At 38.2% G+C, this 26786-nt stretch overlaps 1 long non-coding RNA gene across 1 annotated transcript; it reads left to right on the top strand.

The window, feature by feature from the left end:
- The first annotated feature begins 23943 nt into the window (after positions 1–23943).
- LOC133651594 (uncharacterized) lies at positions 23944–24541 on the top strand. Its single transcript, XR_009826452.1, has 3 exons — positions 23944–24014; positions 24326–24395; positions 24484–24541. It is a non-coding gene; the product is annotated as an uncharacterized LOC133651594 (long non-coding RNA).
- The last annotated feature ends 2245 nt before the right edge of the window (positions 24542–26786 follow it).

Raw genomic sequence — 26786 nt, 5'->3', positions numbered from 1 at the left:
CATGGATTTTTACCAGCTCGTCACGCTTTTGCTCTCATATCCTCCAGCAAAGCACATTTACTGTGAAGGAAACGGCACAAATAATCATATCAAGGAATGGTGTTTGGGGAGCTCGGGGACACGGCTAAACTTCCCAGTCCTTTACTGTCACAGCTTCAATGGGTGACTTCACAGAAGTTTTCCTGGAGGAAAAAAAAAAATGTCTTGGCTGCATGTTTCATTTCCTGGCACGAGCGAGCTTGGATGTCTCACTTGAAGAGTCCGTGAAATATCTGTCTGTAATATATATGATCACGTTAAAATTGGGAACAGATTTGTTAGCTGTGACAATGTTTGTCGAGTCCCTCGGTGGTTCTTTGGGTATGTACGAAGCTAGAGAGAGTTGTCTGTAAGCCTTTACAAACACAACTTGAAGACCACCTAACGCAGTGCTGTCAAGGAATTTGTCTGTCCGGACTTGGGAAATGTCCTAACTTGTCACTATTATGGGCCTGATATACTGCGTTTAAAATAACAAGTGCTAAATAGCGCTATATACAATATAATTGTGTGTACTATTGTTGTAGGTGATCTACAAAGACGCCATGAACAATTGGTAAGTGCAAAAGTGGTGCAGAACGCCCTATTTGAATGAGGATTTTGCGTGTATACCGGGTGTCACCATGGAAACACTCATTTCCCTCCCCATTTTTGGCATCTTATGGTACACCCTGTGGTGTGTAGTCATGTTGACATGCAGCACACAAATGTAATGTGCACCACCTTTTCTATACATATGTGATGATCAGGACGCAAGCATATTTTTTTTATATTTTTTTAATCCATCAATCCATCCATCCATTTTCTACTGCTTGTCCCTTTTTTTTTAATATGAAATATATACTGATATATATGCAAAAACGAAAACAAAAAAAAAACAAAAACGCCAGCTATCCCAAAAACAAATCAATTGAATGTATTTTAATCAGCCCTTTAAGTCACTCAGCTGCTTTAAACTTATCATTGCATATGCATTATTTATTTTTATTTTTTATTTTTTGTATTTATTTTTTTTAGAAAATTAATATATATATATATATTTTTTCCCCTCCCTCAGGGGGGAACTCGACAGGGCGGTTGCTGGTTGTTCCATCTCCATCGTTGGGGTCCCTTCGGGAGGGGTGGGTGGTTCCCGTGGCCCCATGCTGGGTGGTCCTGAGGCGGCCGATTTGGGTGGTGTGGCCGGGGGTGGGGGGTGGATTCGTGGGGACCCGGGTGCCGGTGGGGCGGGGGCGGTCTTCCCATCCGGTTGCGGGGAGTCTCTGGGCCCCCCGGGCGGGGTGTCCCGCCTTTCTGCCCGTGTGGGGTGTGGTCTCTCGCAGGCTTGGGGTCTGGCTGTCTCCTGCTTTTCTCGTGCCTTGTCCTCTGCCGGGTGCTACTGTCTGCGGCCTGCTGCTGGCTCTTACAGGCGGCGCGGTGGGCCTGGCTCTGGGGTTCCTGTCGCTGGCCAGCCTGGCTGCGTGGGGGCGGTGGTCCCTGGTTCCTTGGGCGCCACACCTACTGTTTGTGGGTTGGGCTTTCTGGGGGCTGGGGCCGTACTCTGGCTCCCACACACACTTGGAGTCAAATGTATTGTACATACAGATTCACATATACATACATACATACATACATACATAGGTACCTACGCTCCCACATACATACACAAATACAGTACATATCTACATACTCAAAGTTCGTACATCCACACGCACATTCATTGTACAAACATACATATACACATACTGTACATATACATTCACTGTACAAACACACATATACACATACTGTACATATACAAGTACATATGCATACATACACTCATGCACATAATCACGTTTCATCAAACATATATTAACGTTGTTGCCCTAGGGCAGGGGTCGGCAACCCAAAATGTTGAAAGAGCCATATTGGACCAAAAATACGAAAACAAATTTGTCTGGAGCCGCAAAAAATTAAAAGCCATATTACATACAGATAGTGTGTCCTGAGATATAAATTTATTTAAGAGGACTTAAAGGAAACTAAATGACCTCAAATATAGCTACAAATGAGGCATAATGATGCAATATGTACATATCGCTAGCCTAAATAGCATGTTAGCATCTGTTAGCTTTCAGTCATGCAGTGACCAAGTATGTCTGATTAGCACTCCACACAAGTCAATGACATCAACAAAACTCACCTGTGTGCATTCATGCACAAAGTTAAAAGTTTGGTTGACAAAATGAGACAGGAAAAGAAGTGGCATTAAACACGTCCTAGAAAGTCGGAGAAAGTTATATATGTAAACAAACTAAGGTGAGTTCAAGGACCGCCAAAATTAGTAGGACAAAACGGTGCTCGCCAAATACTCGAATCAGTGAAGCATGTTTAATATAAACAGTGTGATTTATAACAATTAGGGAGGTTTGTGTCATGTTTGTCCTCCTACAGCAGTGGTTCTCAAACTTTTTTTGTCATCCCCCACTTTGGACAAGGGGGAGTTTTCAAGCCCCACCTGCCCCCATCGCCCCAACAGAACGCTAATGCCAAGCTTAACATTTTCAAATTTATTGAACATCAAGTAACATCAAGTTGTATACATTCAAACTCAATAACATAAAATAACATCAAGTTCAATAATAAATAAAATAACTGTGCAGCTGTGGTATAACTTGCATCAAGTTCAATAATAAATCAAATAACTTGCATCAAGTTCAATAATAAATAAAACAAAAGTGTTATAACTTGCATCAAGTTCAATAATAAATCAAATAACTTGCATCAAGTTCAATAATAAATAAAACAAAAGTGTTATAACTTGCATCAAGTTCAATAATAAATCAAAAGTGTTATAACTCGCATCAAGTTCAATAATAAATCAAAAAAATTGTTATAACTTGCATCAAGTTCAATAATAAATCAAATAACAGTGTTATAACTTGCATCAAGTTCAATAATAAATAAAATAAAAGTGTTATAACTTGCATCAAGTTCAATAATAAATAAAACAAAAGTGTTATAACTTGCATCAAGTTCAATAATAAATCAAATAACTTGCATCAAGTTCAATAATAAATAAAACAAAAGTGTTATAACTTGCATCAAGTTCAATAATAAATCAAAAGTGTTATAACTTGCATCAAGTTCAATAATAAATCAAAACAATTGTTATAACTTGCATCAAGTTCAATAATAAATCAAATAAAAGTGTTATAACTTGCATCAAGTTCAATAATAAATAAAATAAAAGTGTTATAACTTGCTTCAAGTTCAATAATAAATCAAATAACGTGATGCATAATAATAAATAAAATAAAAGTGCCACTTTGCAATCTTTGCAAACAAATAGGAGGAGCTATGCATTTTGGCAAGACAGGGCGAGTGAACAGGGGCGCCGCTAGGGATTTTGGGCCCCATGAAAATAATCTTTACAGGGCCCCCAACACAGCGGCAACATTTTTTGATGCTATTTTACATACAATTATGCATTTTAATGGTATTCTGAATACAATGGAATTAATTTTGAGTCATTTATTTGCTGCACCACTGATTCTTGAGACTGTGGTAAAATGTATTATATTTTGTATTATATTATTATTATTATTATTATTATTATTATTATTATTATTATTATTATTATTATTATTATTTCAACACACACAGCTGCTCACCTCCTTCCTCATGTGGGGGCACTGGGGCTGATTCAGGGGCAGGGGGACTTGGGGGCTGACAGACAGCTGCTGCTGCTGCTGGTGCACTTGACTCTGTTCAGAATGAGGCATCATTTTCACAGAGGGGAGATCAACTATTATTGAATAAGAACAGCTTGATAAATGTTTGACTGGATTAATTATTTAACTAATATAGCAGTAAAATGTAAAAATCCAGAGTTTTCTTGAGCTAACATGGTGAGAAAAGTGAGCTAGCTTATTACCACAGACAGGGAAAAAGTTAATATGCATAACTTTCCACCACAACTAACAAACCCACCTTTTTTTGGGAAATATTGGGTGACATATCGTCGACCCTTCAACTCCTTCTCCTCTCTTATTTTATTTTCCTTTCTTTTTTGGCTGCCTGATTTTTGAGGCATACTGCTGTCTCCTCCGCTTTGCCCGCTGTGGCGCTGTCTGTCTGTGACAAATCGTCGGTGCTCTACCTGCAGCTGATCCAGTCGGACTGAACCATTTTACGTAAATAGAGGGGGGAAGGGAGGGCCCTGCAGGTGTTGATGCTTCCAAAACAAATAAAGGTATTGTTACCAGGACATGGAAAATAAAACATGTGTGATTATATGTTAGTTAATAACTTAGTGTCATTATTTTTTCTGTATTATAATTTCATCATCATTAGGGGCCTCTCTGGGTCCCCCTCCATCATGGGCCCCTAGAATCCGTCTCCTTTACACCCCCTTTTCGGCGCCCCTGCAAGTGAAAATGAGTTTTACAGTACTCCAGCATTAGTGGCTGCAATGAGCCTGTTTTGCACTGCACAGCTTTTCAAATCGGGGTTGCAGGCTTGACACTGCTACTGTTAAAACCTCATTGAGTTCGGGGCTGAGCTGGCTTGACGCGAGTGCTTCCCGGTGAATGACACACAGTGTGTCCAATGCGCATTTGGCGCAACCCTCTTAATTAGAGCCTGCAGCCCGTTTCTTTACCCTGCCATGGTCTGTGCGCCATCAGAGCAAAAGCCCACACAGTTTTCCCATTTAAGGTTGTGTTCTTTGAGGAAACTGTCCATTATCCCGAACAGCTCATCAGCAGTGGCTCTATTTTTTATGTATTTGCAAAACAGCAAATCCTCGCACAGTGACTCGCCATTCACAGAGCTTCCGCTTAGCCCCGCCCCCATTAGTTACTGTTGCTGTCTGTCAAACTTGCGCTCCTACCTAGAAATTTAAAGTCTACAGGAAAAAGAAGTAATTTCCATTTATTTATATAGCGGATTCCACAGACAGAATCACAAAGTGATTTACAGTGTGTATAGAAAATGAAAGCATAGTAAAAAAAAAAATCTAAGAATATAATTAAAAAAAAAAAAAAAAGTAAAGTGAAATTTCCTCCCGTTCCTCGCGCCCCACCTGTCATGTCTCTATTCCCCACCAGTGGGGCGCGCCCCACACTTTGAGAAACGCTGTCCTACAGAAACCATACTAAAACAAAAAATGCATTTTTTTCCCCCTCATCTTTTTCCATTTTTCATACATTTTGGAAAAAGCTCCAGATAGCCACTAGGGCGGCGCTAAAGAGCCGCATGCGGCTCTAGAGCCGCAGGTTGCCGACCCCCGCCCTAGGTTAAACTGGGTAACACATGGCACACTAACAAAGCTTAACCTATTGTTACTCTAACAATCTACAAGGTTAATATAGGTTGCTTCTCTTTCTTCCCCTCCATTTTTCTGCATTCTTTCGTATCTCTAGTTATCATTACGTATATGTGTTGTTGCATTTGAACAACTGTATTGTTGATAATAAAGGTAAAATATTGGTATTGTTCATTATCATTAGCGCTATTTCTATTAGTATCTGTATTGCTCCATTTTTAGTGTAATAATGCTCATTGTCATTTCTGTATTATTTTTTATTTTTCGCTAACTGCTTATTTGCTATCACTTTTACCATCATATTTGTACATGTCGTATTTGCTGATGTTGCTCTATTGTTGTTGTTGTTGTTATTGTTGTGTTTGCTGTTGTTGTTTTTGTCTCTCTGTCTTATCCCCCTCTTGTTCCCACAATTTCCCCCTTTGTCTTCCTTTTTTTCTCTTTCTATCCCCTCCTGCTCCGGCCCGGCTGCACCAAATGATAATATAAATACATTTAATAAAGTCAAATACAAACAAGGCAACAAGAGAAGTATCCTACACTTGTCTTTTGTAAAGTAAATCTGAACAACCGATATGGGCATCTACATCTACTATATGATTTGCCTGAGAAGCTGGACAGGACAAAAAAATAAAAAAATAAAAAAATAAAAATAAAATAAAACTTATCATTGCTGAATAGACAATATGTCTGATATTTTTATTTCTGACAGTCCAAATATGGTGACATACACACACACATACACACACACAGACGGAATATTCTCTTTAACAGTCGCCTCCTTTCTCTGTGCCAGTTTGCACCAAAATTCCAGACGGGCTAAATATAAATCTAAAACAGTAGCCGCAGAACAGTTTTAGGGTTGATAAATAACATTGTGAGTGCTAAATGATTTTATTTGTATTCCCTTACAGTATTGTGGCCGCTCTGATAATCAATATTGAGCTGGTTTTTTTGCTCACTTGAAGGGGTCATATTATGATTTGTTCCTTGTGGTCTACATAACATGTCATGGTGGGTCTTTGGTCAAAATGTTGCTTAGATTATGTTTTACAGACCATTTTCAAGCAGCTTTTGGGAAGGATGTGCTGTTTTGTTGGCAGTCGTATTTATGTGATTCTTCTCCCATGTTATAGTTTTTAACGTTTCCATAGCGGGACTACTGACAAATATAAATTTGAACTATACACTACTTTGTATTAGAAATGGCAACAGTGGAGGATGCATGTGCATGTACGAGCCAGTCTGCCCCACAACAAGAGGGTAGAAAAAAAAAAGGAGCTTATTGACTAATCTGCGGACTACAATGGCGGACTCGCGCAAAGCACTTTTGGTATATTTATACCAAATAAGGATAGCATGCTGACGAATTCCAAACGGCTCGTTTAGAAGGAGTATAAAGAAAGGCAAAATTGTTTTCTAAATATCTCCGCCATACCTCCATAGTTTGATTACTAACTTTCGGGACATATTCAGACCCTAAATACACAACAGCAGGTACCAGTAGGTAAGAAAATGTTTGTTTTGCGTATTAGGTCCCCTTTAAAAAATGCAATCCTCTGTGCTCTGAGTGCGTTCTAAAGTTTGCGCAAACCTTTACTAGATCAGACCCAAGATTTCAAAGAAACCCAAAACCAGTGTCAGCATTTATGGTGCCTTCACAGATGTGTAAGTTACCCATGTCTTGGGCACTAATACACCCTCATACCATCACAGATGCTGGCTTTTGAACTTTGTGCCTATAACAATCCGGATGGTCCTTTTCCTCTTTGGTCCAGAGGACACGACGTCCACAGTTTCCAAAAGCTAAGCCGGTGGCATTTCTGGGTGTTGGTTATAAATGGCTTTCGCTTTGCATAGTCGAGTTTTAACTTGCACTTACAGATGTAGCGACCAACTATGGTTACTGACAGTGGTTTTCTGAAGTGGTCCTGAGCCCATGTGGAAATATCATTTACACACTGATGTCAGTTTTTAATGCCGTACCGCCTGAGGGATCGAAGGTCACGGGCCTTGCCGCTTACGTGCAGTGATTTCTACAGATTCTCTGAACCCTTTGATGATATTACGGACCGTAGATGGTGAATCCCTAAATTTCTTGCAAAAACTCTTTGAGAAATGTTTTTCGTAAACTGTTCGACAATTTGCTCACGCATTTGTTCACAAAGTGGTGACCCTCGCCCCATCCTTGTTTGTGAATGACTGAGCATTTCATGGAAGCTGCTTGTATACCCAATCATGGCACCCACCTGTTCCCAATTAGCCCGTTCACCTGTGGGATGTTCCAAATAAGTGTTTGATGAGCATTCCTCAACTTTCTCAGTCTTTTTTGCAACTCGTGCCAGCTTTTTAGAAACGTGTTACAGGCATCAAATTCCAAATGAGCTAATATTTGTAAAAACTAACAGTTCACCAGTTCAAACGTTAAATATCTTGTCTTTGCAGTCTATTCAATTGAATATAGGTTGAAAAGGATTTGCAAATCATTGTATTGTGTTTTTATTTACGATTTACACAACGTGCCAACTTCACTGGTTTTGAGTTTTGTAAGTTATGGTTCTTTTTTGCCAAAATTCGCAATGCAGACCCAACTTGCATTGATTTTCAAATGGTCCACCGGGCTGAGAGTTAGACACCAGTGGTTTAGTTGCTCCTAATTGGACATACTCTCTGGAGTGAAATGTGAAATAAACAAAAAATGTTGTCAGGTTTTAATATTGCAAGATTTTGTGACACAAGATCTCATCAAACCTCTACTCGTGTTTCATTTCATGGGCAGTGCAATCACCACAAACCTTTATAAAACGTGCCACCTTTGTCTAATACTGAATTGACATTTAGTCCTATGACCTTAGTGGTTGGCAGGTCAGGAACATTTTTATACTGCACATTCCCAGAGTCTCTTCAGATTATAATCAATCAATCAATCAATCACAAGTTTACTTATATAGCCCTAAATCACGAATGTCTCAAAGGGCTGCACAAGCCACCACGACATCCTCAGCTCAGATTCCACATCAGGGCAAGAAAAAACTCAACCCAATGGGATGACAATGAGAAACCTTGGAGGGAACCGCAGATGTGACCCCCCCGCCCCCCTCCCGGGCGACCGGTGCAATGGATGTCGAGTGGATCTAGCATAGTATTGTGAGAGTCTAGTCCATAGTGGATCTAACATAATAGTATGAGAGTCCAGTCCATAGTGGGGCAAGCAGGAGATAAATAATGTAGGTTCGCCAATGAAGGACTGAGATATTGAAATAAGATCATGTTTTGTGTCTGACCCCACAATGTCCCTAAGGATCGGTGATAGACTCTCAATTAATGCATTGTTCTCTGGTGTTTTTGAATTAGCACACAACCTTTCTTGAGATTGGGTGTGAACATGACTCACAACACATTGTCTAAACTCAGAAGAACACAGCAGAGGTAACATTTCGCCTTGACTTTCACAAAAAGGTCATTAACAATTTTGCAATAAATGGTATCAAAAAGGACAGACGTCAACACCGTGCTATAATTGCAGCGCAGCAGTCATATAGTGCTGACATTTAGATGAGTTTCTGGAATCATTTCTATTGTATGCACTAAAAAAAGCATTGAACTTAATTCAGCTTCAAGATCATTTGGTCAGTTTGAGATTGACCAGGTGTGGCCACACTTTTTCTGCAGGTGAGCTACTTTTCAATTGACCAAGTCGAGGGGATCTACCTCAATCATATATATAATTTATATTTATTTATTTATGAAAGAGAGGTTTTTGTTAACAAGTTAAAGGTGTTTAATGATAATACAATCATGTTTAACACCAAGATTCCTTTATTTCATGAAGACAAGAATATACGTTGGTGTATTACCTGATTCTGATGACTTGCAATGATTGGAATCAGACAGTTGTGATGATAACATCCACATTTTCAAATGGAGGAGAAAAAAAGTCCTCCTTTCTGTCGAATATAGAATAGAATAGAATAGAAAGTACTTTATTGATCCCTGGGGGAAATTTAGCACCACAGTTCGCTCACAATAAACAATAAACACTTGGGTATTTTTTACATGTGAATAATATAAATACAGTCTATTATACAGCATTATCCACATGTGAATAATATAAATACAGTCTATTATACAGCATTATTTACATGTGAATAATATAAATACAGTCTATTATACATTCAAGTACAGTCAAAAAGGAACATATGCATTATACAGTCTGATGGCTGTCAGTATGAAGGACTGTCCAATACCACATGAAAGTGGTTGGTTTTTGGCATCATATTTGTCCAGCTTCCATACTCCTTTTTATACACTTTACAAGAAACACATTGGCGGCAAACTCCGTAGCTTGCTAGCTTGTGCGCGTTAGCTTTCTGAGACTCTTATTTTGTTACCGCAGGCAGGATGAAGCAGCGCTTTTATTGTGAAGATAGGAACTGTGCAGTCGGTCTTTAGAGTTTTGCAACAGGTGCCGCGCGAGAGTGTTGAAATAAAAAGTGTTTCTCGCCTTCCTGTCGGTCATTTTTTCTTAATGATCTCACAAGACCCTTGGGTGCCGTTAATGTCAATCACGTGACTAAAGTGACGTCTTGGTGAAGATTGACAATCGCTAATTTTTAGGTCTATTTCTTTAATGCTGACACACCTTCCGCCATCGACCGGTAGGTCGCCATCGACACAATGGACACCCCTGAGATTGACAAAGGAGTAACAACAAAATATATTTTTCAATTTTCAAATCAAACAAAAATCTTTAGAATCTTATTGGACACTACATTTTGAACAATACTCACTCAGGCATGTAATATTGAATAATATATCAGTTTAAAGGTACATATTTCATCGTTTTTAATCACATGCTCTTTTCCAGTAAACAAGCACAATAAACCCCATCATTCTGTCATTTAGGAGGAAACTACCAAAACCACTATGAGGGTAGTAAGGAGTAATTACTTGTTCTTGGTGGAGTGAGTAGGAGGAACGTGGAGAAAATGAGTGAGGATGATACACAGACCCATGCAGAGAAAGCATTCGTCAGAGACCACCAAATTAATATTTTGGAAAGTCTTTGAGGCCTCATGTTGGGCCGCTTTTTTGATGCAAAACATAGATCAAAACCGAGGAGATGAGAGTTATATTCGACAAGAAAAAAAAGCACAGTGCTTCTATGGAGCAAAGTGAGTAAGTTTTGATGTTGAAGTTTGGAAAAAAAAGATATGTTTATTCAAAATGAAAATAGGAATTTGTTTTCATATTGTATTGCGATGAGGTAGCGACTTGTCCAGGGTGTACCCCGCCTTCCGCCCAATTGCAGATATAATTATGACTCTCATTGGTAATTATGTTTTCATTTTTCACTTTCATTTATTTTTCTGTCTTTTTCACTTTCAGATCTTTTTGTTTTTATATTAAAAAAAAAAAAAAAAAAAAAAAGATATATATATATATATATATATATATATATATATATATATATATATATATATTATATATATATATATATATATATATATATATATATATATATATATATATATATATATATATATATATATATATATATATATATATATATATATATATATATATATATATGTGTGTGTGTGTGTGTGTGTGTGTGTGTGTGTGTGTGTTTTTCACATTCAGACTTTTGGCCTGAATGTAGCGTGGGACACGTGCCTTTAACTGGAATCGTGACATTGATTTTACTTGTCTCATCGTACACAATCATGGTGCGTTCAAGGTTGGCTAAATCCAAAAAGATAACTGTGGCCGTGGTCGGGTGGTTGGGGACCTTTGGTGTAGCCTAAAGAAAGTGTTAAGTTCCATCCATCCATTTTCTACCGCATGTCCCTTTTTGATGTATTTCCTACACTTCATGAAGGCAACTTCGTAGGGGATGGCCCCTCCCCCTTTTGCCAAGCTGCCAGTTGTGATGCTAAGTCCCCCACAAAAATATGTTTAAAAGTATGAATCTGAAAAAATACAAATTTAATCAGACATATATATATATATATATATATATATATATATATATATATATATATATATATATATATATATATATATATATATATATATATATATATATACATATATATATATATATATATACATATATATATATATATATATATATATACATATATATATATATATATATATATATATATATATATATATATATATATATATATATATATATATATATATATATATATATATATATGTAACAGGGTCAATTATGTCTTATAAATAATGTATTCTATAATGTTTGATTATTGTTATAATTACACAAAATGTGTAAATTACATGTAAATACCTGAATATTGTTCAATGTTTTGTCAATGTGGAACCATTGTCTCGTTGTCCCTCCTACTGCAATAATTACTGTGACACCTGTCTTTTTATATGCGTTGGACACGTCTTCCAACTTCCCTTTTGTCTACGATAACGGGAGAGGTAGGCGTCCATGCGACGACAGAAAATGTATTGTCTCGTTAAGAACTTAAGTTTACTTTCTTGTTCATTATTATATTTGTGTAGGGGCTCGACGATGGCAAAAAGTTATTGACAACAATTGTATTCTGTGAATTATCAGGTATGTTTATTTCACTGTTGTACGTAACGCCTTTCGTCTACGACAGGGGTCGGCAACCTTTACCACACAAAGAGCCATTTTGGCAAGTTTCACAAATTAAAGAAAATAATGGGAGCCACAAAAAAATTTTGAAAATTTAAAATGAAAAACACCGCATATAAAGCTTAAATTGCTTTGTGCTATGTTAACCAGGGGTCTCAGACACACGCACCGGCACGCACTTTAATATGGAAATTTGATGTTAGTGCGGCCCGCGAGTTTTGAATGAATGGCGCTTGATAGCGTCATACTTGCCAACCCTCTCATTATTTCCGGGAGACTCCCGGGTATCAGGGCGTGATGGCACTGCTTTTGGCGCCCTCTACAGCCTGCCCAAACAGTGTACCTGCTCGACCACATGTAGAATGCAGCTTCAGCTTGCTCACGTAAGTGACAACAAGGCGTACTAGCTCAGCAGCCACACAGCTTACACTGACGGTAGCCGTATAAAACAACTTTAACACTGTTACGTTACAAATATGCGCCGCACTTTGAACCCACACCAAAAAAGAATGAAAAACACATTTCTGGAAAACATCTGCACTGTAACACAACATAAACACAACACAACAAATACCCAGAATCCCATGCAGCCCTAACTCTTCCGCTCAACCGACGCACGGAGGGGGGGGGTTGATGTGTGGGGGGGTTTGGTGGTAGCGGGGTGTATAATCTAGACCGGAAGAGTTAGGGCTGCATGGGATTCTGGGTATTGGTTGTGTTGTGTTTATGTTGTGTTACGGTGGGATGTTCTCCAGAAATGTGTTTTTCATTCTTTTTTGGTGTGGGTTCACAGTGTGGCGCATATTTGTAACGTAACAGTGTTAAAGTTGTTTTATACGGCAACCGTCAGTGTAAGTTGTGTGGCTGATGACTAAGTATGCTTTGCTGTCTCCTACGTGTGCAAGTAACAGCTACATACAACATGTGGCCGGGCTGGCATGCTGCTTGTAAATGCTATAGAGGACAATTACTGTAGTGCAATTAGGGCACGCCCTTAATTTAGTAATTGGAGTGAAAATAGGATTATATTTGCCCTGGGAGTTATCTAGGAGAGGCACTAAGATCCATAAGTCTCCTGGGAAAATCGGGGGGGTCGGCAAGTATGCAGCTGAGCCGCATCAGAGTGGTCAAAGAGCCGCATGCGGCTCCGGAGCCGCGGGTTGCCGACCCCTGGTCTACGATAACGGGAGATGGGCTCGACGATGGCAAAAAGTTATTGACAACAATTGTATTCTGTGTATTATCAGTAAAGTGCATCTGAGCAGCAACCCATGGTGCCGGTCGTGTTCCATAAAATCCACACAACGCAGAGGAAAAGACCACCGGTTACATTAATCCCAACCATCCATTTTCTACCGCTTGTCCCATTCGGGGTCGCGGGGGTGCTGGAGCCTATATCAGCTGCATCCGGGCGGAAGGCAGGGTACACCCTGGACAAGTCGCCACCTCATCGCAGGGCCAACACAGATAGACAGACAACACTCACATTCGCACACTAGGGCCAATTAAGTGTTGCCAATCAACCTATCCATATATATATCCATCCATCCATTTTCTACCGCTTGTTCCTTTTGGGGTCGCAGGGGGTTGCTGGAGCCTATCTCAGCTGCATTCGGGCGGTAGGCGGGGTACACCCTGGACAAGTCGCCACCTCATCGCAGCCATATATATATATATATATATATATATATATATATATATATATATATATATATATATATATATATATATATATATATATATATATATATATATATATATATATATATATATATATGTATGTGCGTGTGTAAATATGTAACATTAATTAATTAATTAATCCAACATTAATTACATTTCATTGCATTTTTTGTACTAAATCAAAAAGCAAAATCTGAAACTAACGAACAAATGAAACTGTAAAAAAAAAAAAAAAAAAAGAATCTCAAAAAAAGAACATCCTCAAAAATATACAAAAGTAAAAATTAAAATAAATAATTTATTCCGAAGAATTACTAGAGTGAATCGTAAGTCAACCTGAAAATAAAATTGTGTGCACTTATATGTATTTTAAATAAATTGACAAATTTTCCATCAAAACTTCATTTTTCATTTTTAAAGTTTATATTTTCGAATACAAAACTTTTGGCTCCAATTACTAAATTGGGGCCCTAAACATAATTTAATTTGGAGGCCCCCCTCTCCCCATTATAATTTTTGTTCACACTTTTTTCATTCATGTGTAATGATTTTTGATTTATTTTTGCTCAAAAACTTTAATTTAATTTGATGCACATTTTGTACACCATCAAAAATAGATATCAATGAAATTAAACTAAAAAATAAAAATATTTAACTGTAAAAAAAAACAAAAAAAGATTTGAATCTGAAAAAAGGAAAATATACGAAAGAAAAAATTTAAATAAATAATTTATTCGGAACAATTACTACAGTGAATCGTAATTCAACCTGACAATACATTTGTGTGCACTTATATGTATTTTAAATAAACTGATATATTTTTTTAAATTCAACATCAAAACTCTATTTTTCATTTTCAAAGTTTGTTTTCAAATACAAAACGTTTGGCTCCAATTGCTAAATTGCGGCCCTAAGCATAATTTAATTTGGAAAGCCCCTTTCTCCACATTATTTTCTTTCACACTTTTTCATTCATGTGAACAAATGTATGATTTTCTTTTTGCTCAAACATTAAATTTATTTGAGGCACGTTTTGTACACAATCAAAAATAAACAAATCAATAAAATTAAACTGAAAAAGAACAAACTTATGCTGTAAAAAAAAAGAAAACAAGATTTGAATTTGAAAAAAAGAAAAACCTAAAAATTATACCAAAGTAAAAAAGTAAATAAATAATTTATTTGGAAGAATTACCAGAGTGAATCATAATTATATTCAATCTGAAAATATAATTGTGTACACTTAGATGTATTTTAAATAAACTGACATATTTTTCGAAATTCAACATCAAAACTTGATTTTTCATTTTCAAAGTTTATATTTTCAAATGCATAATTTTTGGCTACAATTGTTACATTTGGGCCCTAAGCATAATTTAATTTGGAGGCCCCACTCTCCCCATTATCATTTTTTTTTCACACTTTTTAATTGATGTGAAATTATTTTTGATTTATTTTTCCTAGAAAACTTTAATTTGACGCACGTTTTGTACACCATCAATAATAAATGATTACATAAAATTAAACTGAAAAAATTAAAAATCTTAAACTGAAATAAAAAGAATGGTGTACTTTTATTTTTTATTTTCAACACGCTGATTTATTTTTCCAAAATTCAACATACAACAAACTCGATTTTTCCAACTGTTGATTATAAATTACAAAAATCTACAATCTATAAAAACACTAACATACATTTTCGCACTTATGCCCTTTAAATAGTAAGTTCTCTGTGTGTATATTATGTATCTTTACAGTACATAAATATATATAATCCGTTGATTTATGCATTCCAAGTGTATCCATCTTCATCACATATTTTCTTAGTGAGAAAAAATGCAAATCTCTGCCAGCTGAAGACCTTGAATAAAATGTGAAAATGGGGTGTTTCTATCCTCATGACCAACACTTACAAGAAAATGCCATGAGATGGTGACATATGATATCTGAACATGTCACCTTTGTTTCTCACCATCAGCCACTGGGTGAGAGAGCAGATGAAGGAGCGATGTCAAACTGTCACCTTTTTTTTTTCTTAAGTCCTTGATTTCCCTGAAATGTAGTAAAACAACTGCATCTAAGAGACATGCTGTCATTAAACTTTCAGGACAATAAGTACAAATTGTTCTATTTTATATGTGTTGACCTAAGTCCCATAAATTGAAACTAAGAAAGGACCAGAGACGGTGTCTCAACACTTCAATAACTATAGTAAGTGCACTGTGTACTTATTCCACAGAGCGCATATTTTAATAGTGTGGTGATATGTTTTTTACCATCCATTATCCATACTTGAGTTCTTTTCTGCCATCTCTGCATCCTGGGGTCGAGACGAACACTGAATCGTGGCAATTTTTCTGCATTTGCATGTGTCTGCCATTTCCGTAAAGTGCACTGAGATCAGTTATTTTCAAATTTTATAGTATTATCAGGTCCTCAATTGTATTTCCATTTAGGGGCGGGGGGGAGGGGGGGGGGGCGTGAGAAAACAATATACAGGTTTGCAGCTACTATAGGTGGTGGTGCCAGAAAAAAATGATATCCCTAAGGGGGGAGCGTGAAAAAGAAAATTGAGAAGCACTGTGCTAAAACATGCTTGCATACATGAAATACAGATGTCCTTTAAAATGTTATCATAATTAGACCAGTACTTCTTATATAGTCGGGTGGGCATAAGGTGTCAGGGGGGACGTGAGAAAACAATACACATGTTTTCAGCTACTGTAGGTGTTGGGGCCGGCAACTCATAGAGTGGTTTGTGCGGACATGTAAATTTGATCAGGTTCTGAATTGTATTTCAACTTAGGGGGGGTGCGTGAAAAAAATTATATCCCTAAGGGGGGCGTGAAATAAAATAATTGGGAAGCACTGTGCTAAAACATGCTTGCATACATGAAACACAGCTATCCTTTAAAGTTGTATCATAATTAGACCAATACTTCTTATATAGTCGGGGGAGTCGGTGGGTCGGGGGGTCGGGGGGGGGGGGGGGGGGACACAATACACATGTTTTCAGGTACTGTAGGTGGCGTGTTGGTGCCAGTAACTCATAAAGTGGTTTGTGCGGACATATAAATATTATCAAGTTCTCAATTGCATTTCAATTTAGGGGGGGCGTGAAAAGAATTATATCTCTAAGGGGGGGGCATGAAAAAGAAAATTGAGAAGCACTGTGCTAAAACATGCTTGCATACATGAAATACAGATGTCCTTTAAAGATTTATAATTATCAAAACAGTATTTCTAAAACAGTGGGGCGGGCATGATAAGGTGTCAGGGGTAGGGGGTCGTGAGAAAACATTACACATGTTCTGCTAGGTGTCATGTAGGTGCTGGTTTGTACGGATAACTATATATAATTTTTAAATCATATTTCAATTTAGGGAGGCATGAATACAACGATGTGGGGGCATCACAAAAACAAAAGAAGCATGTAGACTGGAGGGACAAAAAGTAACACATCAGTTGGATATCCAAATTTCTACCGTGGCTCGTACGCCATGTTCACCCCCCCCTGCCCCCCCACGTTGTACTTAAGTTCACACATGTGCCGCACTATTACGTCTGCGAGCCACACCTGCGCTACTTAAAAAAAGTGGCAGTGCTGATTAAAAGAAAAAGATCACAAAGAAACTGACATCGGCAGTGGGAAAATGAACAAACGCCTGGTGTCACACTTCCAACCCCAGAGTGCAAAAGTGCAAATGAACAAGCCACCAGTTGGCTGACTCGCCGCTCATCCGTGGAAGCCGACTTCCCGTCAACCCTCACCTGTGCCAGCATTTTTCACTCTCTCCGGATGCCTCGGCACCCCGTGTGACAGATTGTGGAGTTAAAGCCCCTCTGGTACTTTCCGCACATAATAAAACATATCACTTAAGCCAATTACTGTTAGCAAGTTGGAAAAAGCAGCATGTTTTTTTCTCTCAACTGTTCTTTTTAATTATTTTAATTTGCCTCCAAACTCATTCGAAGTGTTTTATGAACAATACATATATTTTTGCACCTTTCAGATACAAGAAATTATAATATGTCCCTCTTACTGTATATGTTGATTCTGGGCCTTTAGTACTGATGTGATACCAGGGGCCGTACTTATCAAGCTTCTTAGAGTGCCATTTTACACTTAAGTCCTGAGAATTTGCGAAATGTACTCCTACTCTTTTTATCAACGTTCTTAAGTCTAAGAATCACTCCTACTCTCCACGATATTTAAGAGACCTTCAGAGGTGTCTTAAGTGGTTAGGAGTTGCCAGCAGGGGATGGCACTGAGGCGAGAGAGACGTGCGCGAACGTTCAGGGAACGGAACAATGTTTTTGTTTTTTTTTGATGACGAGCAGCTGATCAAACGGTATCGTTTAGACAGAGCGGATATTATTTTTGTCACAGATTTAATACTTTTCAATTCCTTGTTGATTTCTGCATGTGTCTGCAGTGGGCTAGTATATATAGAGCCACCCACACCAGTTTCAAATTAGTTGCCTAATTAATGAATTGGAAAGAAAATGTTATGACAGTAGCGTATGTGTGTGGCCGTGAGGTGAGTGACGTCAGTGAGTGTGTGGGCGATAGAAGAGAGGGAGCGGTAGCGTGAGTGCCGGCGGGGACTAGTTTGTTTTGTATTATTTTGTAGTTTATTGTCAAAATATACACTCCCATTGTCCACTTAAATATTTCCAAGATATTTCTTTATTCTTAGACAACGGATTCCCTTCCGTGATTGGTCATTTCTATGGACACAGAAATGACGTCACCTAAAATTGCGTTTACGGCACATAGTAATGTCGTAATTCAGCTCTGAGTGTGACACTTAAGATTCAGTCCTACACTTCGCTGAAAGTGTGAGTAAGACGCTTGATAACTAACTTTTAAGTGCAGCTTTCAGCGAATAATTTATTTACTCTTAAGTCAACTCTTAGCAGACTTCTTAGGAGTAATTCTAAGAAGCTTGATAAGTACGGCCCCAGATCTTTATGCTCTAATATACATCCTCAAATACAAATATCTTGACTTGACTTTACTTTACTCTTGGTACTTAAAGTTTAGCACTATTGATACTTTTTTATGTATTTAAGAAAATTCCCAAAACAGATAATGTGTCAGCTTTGTATTATAATTGACTAAATATACTATTATTGTTTAGTAGTTAAAACATTTCAGCTTTTTTTCAATACACACCGATTTTTTTTTGCTCTTTTTTCTTAAATGTTTGCAATTTGTTTTTCCCATGTAAGAATAGAATAAAAATAATAATAATAATAATGTTTAACTGCATAACCTATTGTGTCAAAATGTCTGCCCGTACGAATATATTAACACATACAATATAATGTGTAATATAATATATTACACATGTAACAGTGTTTATTATGGTTGTTGTAATATTTCCAATTAATTATTATTATTTAATTGTTTAATTAACTCATTAAACTTTGTTTATATTTTAAGCATATTTTATTTTTATTTTGAAAGCTTCCAATGTTTTAGATACAGAAAAGTCAAGTATTTTTGACTCTCTTATTCTGCCACCCCCACCACCCTGCCCCCATTTTTGATTTTTTTTTAATCCTTAGAAACATGCTTAAAACAGATAGTATATATATTTAAAGACACACATTTGTGTTATAGGTTACTGAGTATATTATTATTAATTATTAGTTTAAAAATTTCAGCATTTTCTCATTACATTTCAAATTCTTGCTTTTTTTGTTACATTTTTACTATAGTTTTTTTAGATAGATATTTTGTTATTTGAAGATACACAGCTTTTAGAATTTTAGCAGACACATTAGGTATATTTGCACAAAGTATCGGATCGGTATCGCTGATACCAGCCTGAATTTTACTTGGTATCAGATTGGAAATAAAATCAGTGGTATCGCACATCACTAGCATTTGACCATTCGTGCCACACTTTTCTATTCTGCAGTATTACTGCAATCATCCTGACTTTGTAGATTCCCAGTCATGTTTTTAGTCATTCTAAATATTAATTTCATGCTGTCAATAATTACTTCTAAAGGCCGCATAAATAAAATGGCACATCTTTCATACACACAGGAATGTTTAAGCACATGCTATGGGTTTCACTTTTGGATTATTTCATGTCTTTGTATTTAATCTAAATTGTGAGTTGTGCGTTTTAGTAGCTTAAAGGCCTACTGAAATGATTTTTTAAATTCAAACGGGGATAGCAGATCCATTCTATGTGTCATACTTGATCATTTCGCGATATTGCCATATTTTTGCTGAAAGGATTTAGTAGAGAACATCGACGATAAAGTTCGCAACTTTTGATCGCTGATATAAAAAAAAATCTTGCCTGTACCAGAAGTAGCGTGACGTCACAGGCTGAAGGACTCCTCACATTTCCCCATTGTTTACAATGCAGCGCGAGCGATTCGGACCGAGAAAGCGACGATTACCCCATTAATTTGAGCCAGGATGAAAGATTTGTGGATGACGAACGTGAGAGTGAAGGACTAGAGTGCAGTGCAGGACGTATCTTTTTCGCTCTGACCGTAACTTAGGTACAAGGGTTCATTGGATTCCACACTTTCTCCTTTTTCTATTGTGGATCGCGGATTTGTATTTTAAACCACCTCGGATACTACACTGTAAAAAATTACTGTAAAAATACAAAAAAAAATTACAGTTATATACTGTTCTTCTTAAATACAGTTAAGTACTGTACATTTTGTTGCATTTTACAAAAAAATATCGACCAACAGTAAGCTACTGCACAACTTACAGTATAATACAGTATTTTTCAGACTTGTTTCTTGGGTCCGCCCACAATTCGATCTGCTGCTCTCACGCATAACACGCACCCAGGTGGAAGAAAAAGTAGTTCCCACCAACTTCTCAGCCTTTAAAACTCACAGCCGTCGCCATAAATATGGCAAGAGTAGGACTGATATGTATAGCGCAGAAGGTTTAACTTGTAATATTGTCTCATGTAGCGCGAAGTGCGATGATATACGGCAGTGGTCCCCAACCACCGGGCCGCGGACCGATTGGTACCAGGCCGCACAAGAAAAAAAAAAGAAAAAATATGTTTTATTTTTATTAAATCAACATAAAACACAAAATATATACATTATTAAATCAATATAGATCAATACAGTCTACAGGGATACAGTCCTTAAGCACACATGATTGTATTTCTTTATAAAAAAAAAAAATAAAATACCACCCCCCCAGTTCTGGGACCCTGTTTCTACCATCTGTTGAGGTAAGAGAAGGGAACTAAACTTATTGTGGAAGACTACAATAAAAAGATGAGACAGTCAATTGCTCATCTTAACTTTGATCCTCAAAATACCCTCATTAGTCATCACGTGACTGTGAAAGGGACAACATATAAGAGCAACATGTTTGTTGTTATAGGTCGTAATGATGATGGCCTTGTTGTAGGAAAAATAAAAAAGGTTGTCATTAATAAAAGTGTATTTTATCACTGAGGTATATCAGGCTGTTCGTCAACCTTACATTAATGCCTATTACAATACACGTATTCATAACTTCTCTGTTAGTCAAGCAGAGCTGTTTGATTACTACCCACTGCCTGAATATTTTATTTGTCCTCACTAATTCTTCACCATTCAGTCCCTATATTCTAGATTCATGTCATCCATCTGTGAGGAAATAAAAGTCATCATCCTCAGACATTTACCCAACTTGTCTGAGGATATTGTACAACTGGTCATCTCAACACTGAAAAGCTCAGGTGTGGAATCAAAAGCAGACCTCAAGTATGTAGAGCAGGATGAGATCAAATACCTCTTGCCTGTTATCCAGCAATGGAAACTTCTGGAGGCATTCAAAATGGGTAACTATCAATCTTGTGTTTGTAGTTCTCCCATCTAGTTAAAGCTACAGTAATTGTTGAGAAAGAATAACACTCATCTGACATAGAATTAAAACATTCGAGTAGAGATTTGCACCTGTCAGATATTCTACAGTTCTCCCAAAAGCCTTAATGCAGTTGTATTCCAAACAATTGTTTGAATTGACATGCATGCATATGGGAGAAATGTTGAATCTAGTGGTGTATACATTTTGCTTTATTTCTATGCGTTTTAGAAACTACAACAGTCGTGCTTGATCTCCACCCCTTGCCAGATGACTTGGTACATCAAAAGTCTGCAGGCGGAAGTCTGTCTTTGTTCTCCAGTCAATTGCCTTGCTCCTCTTCATCTTCACTTGCTGGCTTTTCGCCCTTGTCAAGCTCTTCACCAGCTTCAGCACCTCCTGAGATCGGTAGGTTGTGAGTTCAAACCCTGGCAGAGTCATACCAAGGACTATAAAAATGGGAGCCATTACCTCCCTGCTTGGCACTCAGCATCAAGGGTTGGAATTGGGGGTTAAATCACCAAAAATGATTACCGGGCGCGGCCACCACTGCTGCCCACTGCTCCCCTCACCTCCCAGGGGGTGATCAAGGGTGATGGGTCAAATGCAGAGAATAATTTCGCCACACCTAGTGTGTGTGTGACAATCATTGGTACTTTAACTTTAACTTAACTTTGTTCTCAGAATGGAGTAAGCCAGCCCGCCATAATATCCAGTAAATGGCATTAAACCTTTCAAGTCCCATGGGATAAAATGCCTGCTGAAGTGCAATCAGCTATCGCCAACCAGTGTTGGGACTAACGCGTTACTGTAACGCCGTTAGTTTCGGCGGTAACTAGTAATCTAACGCGTTATTTTTTTATATTCAGTAACTCAGTTACCGTTACTACATGATGCGTTACTGCGTTATTTTACGTTATTTTTTATGTAGTATCGGCTAGAAACTGATGCGCTGCGGTGTCGTTCTTCTGAATCTTCCTCTGTCACACGCCGGAGAGAAGAAAAGAGGCGTGTGTGTGTGTCTGGGTGTGGGTGTGGGAAGGGGAGGCACACACGTGATCTGCGGTTTGATATATAAAACAAAACAAAAAGGTTGTTCGCATGCACGTTCAGTCCACACACAGCGTGGTCATGGCGAGCGGAGTAACGGAGGAGCTTGAACGCCCCGCGCCATTTAATCGGTGTGTTTATAGGAGCAGACTCCGTTGTGCAAGACGAGGGTTTTAAACACATGCTGAACGTGCTTGAGCCACGTTACGACATCCCGTCACGCACCCACTTCAGCGATAAGATTGTGCCAGATCTTTATGAGCAGGAGAAGAAAAAAGTTGTGGATGAACTATCCAAAGCATCATCTGTTGCGCTCACGACAGACTGGTGCACGTCCAGGGGAACTATGTGATTATAAGCGCTCACTTCATCACAGCAGACTGGCAGATGAGAAGACACGCCCCCTCTACGAGAGTCCCCTTGCGCAGGTACTGACACAAGCAGTGGAGGAATGAAGATAAAGATATCCCAGTCACACGTGATAATACCAAAAATCACATAAATGCAGTGAATGAGGCAGGACTGGGACCACAGGTAGGTGCTTTGCACATGTAGTGAATTTGGCATCACATCTCAGTCAATAGGATGGATCAGGAAGGAGGTTTCCTAGCACAACAGCTGCTCATGTACTTAAGACAAAGCAAGAAATGCTAAAGCTGCCTACTCATAAAGCTCATACATAATGTCCAAACGAAGTGGAACTCCAATTATGATATGTTGGAGCAGCAGGCAGCTATATACTCTGCATTGACCCACAACACCCTGAAGAAAAATGTCAAAGACATCATCAACCTGTCTGATGATGATGTGAGAGTGGCAGAGGAGGTCCTCCAGGTGCTTAAACCCCTCAAAAGTGTTACATCTCTACTGAGCACTGAAACTTCACCATCTGTGTCAATGATCCCGCCACTGAAAACAAGGATTGTACAATCCATGACTCCAAGTGTGGAAGACAGCAGCATCACTCCAGATGTCAGGCTTTATTTCACTATCTATGTTTCAAGGAAGATGATGTGCCTTCTTATGTTGCACTTTAAGTTGTTTTTTATTAATGGTCATTGGTCCAAGTTTAAAGAAAGGAGAAATGCATTTTTATGTTGCACTGTTTTTCATTAATTATGTTAAAATGAAAATAAAAATGCATGTCAAGTTGATCAACAGATTGTATTATTCTCCAGTGCAATAACAGTACTGAAATGAAGGCTAAAAGGGCATTAATGGGAGCTTTAAAAAAAAGAAGAAAAAAAGAAGTAACTAAATAGTTACTTTTCACAGTAACGCATTACTTTTTGATGTAAGTAACTGAGTTAGTAACTGAGTTACTTTTGAAATTAAGTAACTAGTACTTGTAAGTAGTTACTGGTTTTCAGTAACTAACCCAACACTGTCGCCAACAGCAGGAGACCTGCTCCTGACAAGCGACGCCAAATGATTAGAATCCTTGTGGATGAAATGAGAAGGTAAGAGGCTAATCCAACGTGCAGTGAGTGTCTCGTAATCTGCCAAAAAATTGTTAAGCAGTACCCATGTAGTTTTGCTGATATGACACCAGAAGGTGCCGTCATTAGTGGAGGTTTTACTTCATTCCTCACTCAAATGAAAACACGCATTGAGAACATCAATCGTGAAGGAACAACCAAACCACTCAGAACAAAAAGACGGTTTGGACAAATGCAGAAATATTGTATTCTTACATTTTAATTAAATGATGCTCCCAACTGCCATGTTATATTTTGTCACAAGTCATCATGGTGACCTATTTTTTCTACAGATGTCTGCCACTGCAGCCGATGTGGAGCGGACACTGACCCTCCCGACCAGTCCACGACTGATACTGCTGGGTAAGTGTCTCATGGAGCGCATAACTTAAGTCTGTTTGTCCTAAAGCTAAGAACCATAATGCTCAGTCTACCCTTCCTATGGATGAAGATGGGGAGTTGACTCTTCGTATCATCCAGCTGTTGATGGCCTATTTTGATGAAAGAAGAGATGCACGATACTCCTTGCAGATGTAAGTTTAGCACTATTAAGCTACAAAAGCATACAAACATCTAAATTAATATTATAAATATTCTAAAATTCAATGTTTTTTTTTAAATTGTTTTTCAATCTCTTACCCACCAAATGATGCAGAAATATTGTATTCCTACATTTCAATTAAATGATGCTCCCAACTGCCATGTTATATTTTGTCACAAGTCATCATGGTGACCTATTTTTTCTACAGATGTCTGCCACTGCAGCCGATGTGGAGCGGACACTGACCCTCCCGACCAGTCCACGACTGATACTGCTGGGTAAGTGTCTCATGGAGCGCAGAACTTAAGTCTGTTTGTCCTAAAGCTAAGAACCATAATGCTCAGTCTACCCTTCCTATGGATGAAGATGGGGAGTTGACTCTTCGTATCATCCAGCTGTTGATGGCCTATTTTGATGAAAGAAGAGATGCACTGACACTCCTTGCAGATGTAAGTTTAGCACTATTAAGCTACAAAAGCATACAAACATCTAAATTAATATTATAAATATTCTAAAATTCAATGTTTTTTTTTAAATTGTTTTTCAATCTCTTACCCACCAAATGATGCAGAAATATTGTATTCCTACATTTCAATTAAATGATGCTCCCAACTGCCATGTTATATTTTGTCACAAGTCATCATGGTGACCTATTTTTTCTACAGATGTCTGCCACTGCAGCCGATGTGGAGCGGACACTGACCCTCCCAACCAGTCCACGACTGATACTGCTGGGTAAGTGTCTCATGGAGCGCAGAACTTAAGTCTGTTTGTCCTAAACGTATGTATACTATGCTCTCCTGCAGATGTATTTGTATCATTGTTGTTTTTGTCATTCCGAACATTGGAAAGTAATGATTTGCAGCAGTACACCTTAGGAGACTAGATGTAAACAAAGTAAAGAGAGAGCGATATATTCTTGGGTGTGAGGTGGCCATTCCAAATACCTTTAAAATGTTACCCATATTGGATACTGTTTAGGAACATAAACTGCATTTCTTGACTGTACAAGTTGCTGGTGACAAAGTCACAATAAAACGTTGGATGATCAGCATGGAAGGTGATGTCATCTGCGAAGGCGTCCAACCTAGCTTCATCTCTGCCCTTCTTGCCACCTACTATGTGTTCAACTTGGAATACCAAGAGGAAGGTGCTCAGACATTGGAATTTGTTCAAAGGTAAATCCTCTTGATACTTTAAATACTGTTAGGATATTTTGCCCCTTTTCTCACCTCTGTTCAGGAATTTGACTTGTCATTTCCCCAATTTTGTGCCTTAAATCAATGACTCTTCTGTTCCTTTGTGGATCTTCTTATTAGGGACCGAAGCACCAGTTTGACTCTAAGATACAGAGAAGGTAGGTATTGTGCAGGTAAAGATATGTTGACTGGGTCAGAGAAGGAAGCACCTGTTTGACCCCAGGATGCAGAACAAGTAGGTAATTTGCAGGTAAAGATATGTTGACTGGGTGATGGCAGGAAGCACCAGTGTGACCCGAGGATGCAGAGCAAGTAGGTAATGTGCGGGTGAAGATATGTTGAATGGGTAAAGGCAGGAAGCACCAGCGTGACCCCACTATGCAGAGAAAATAGGTAATGTGCGGGTGAAGGTATGTTGAATGGGTGAAAGAAGGAAGCGCCGGTGTGGTCGACGCAATGCAGACAAGGTAGGTGATGTGCAGGTGAAGATATGTTGTATGGTGAAAGAAAGAAGCACCAGTGTGATCCCAGGATGCAGGGAAGGTAGGTAATGTGCAGGTAAAGATATGTTGAATGGGTAAAGGCAGGAAACACCAGCTAGACTCCAGGACACAGAGAAGGTAGGTAATGTGCAGGTAAATATATGTTGAATGGATAAAGGCAGGAAACACCAGCTAGACTCCAGGATACAGAGAAGGTAGGTAGTGTGCAGGTAAAGATATGTTGAATGGGTAAAGGCAGCAAGCACCAGTGTGACCACACTATGCAGAGAAGGTAGGTAATGTGCAGGTAAAGATATGTTGAATGGGTAAAGGCAGGAAACACCAGTGTGACCCCAGGATGCAGAGAATATAGGTAATGAGCAGGTAACAATATGTTAAATGGGTGAAAGCAGGAAACATCAGCGTAAATACACAGTCCCGTAGATGGAGAGAAAACACATAAATAGAGAGAGGGATTGGGGAGGCTTTAGCATTGTCTTCCTCTCTGAATTTGTCATAATGGGTTTTAGAG

This window comes from Entelurus aequoreus, linkage group LG06 (genome assembly GCF_033978785.1).
Source record: "Entelurus aequoreus isolate RoL-2023_Sb linkage group LG06, RoL_Eaeq_v1.1, whole genome shotgun sequence".
Taxonomy (NCBI): Eukaryota; Metazoa; Chordata; class Actinopteri; order Syngnathiformes; family Syngnathidae; genus Entelurus; species Entelurus aequoreus.
This window is presented reverse-complemented; position numbering and strand designations above follow the sequence as displayed.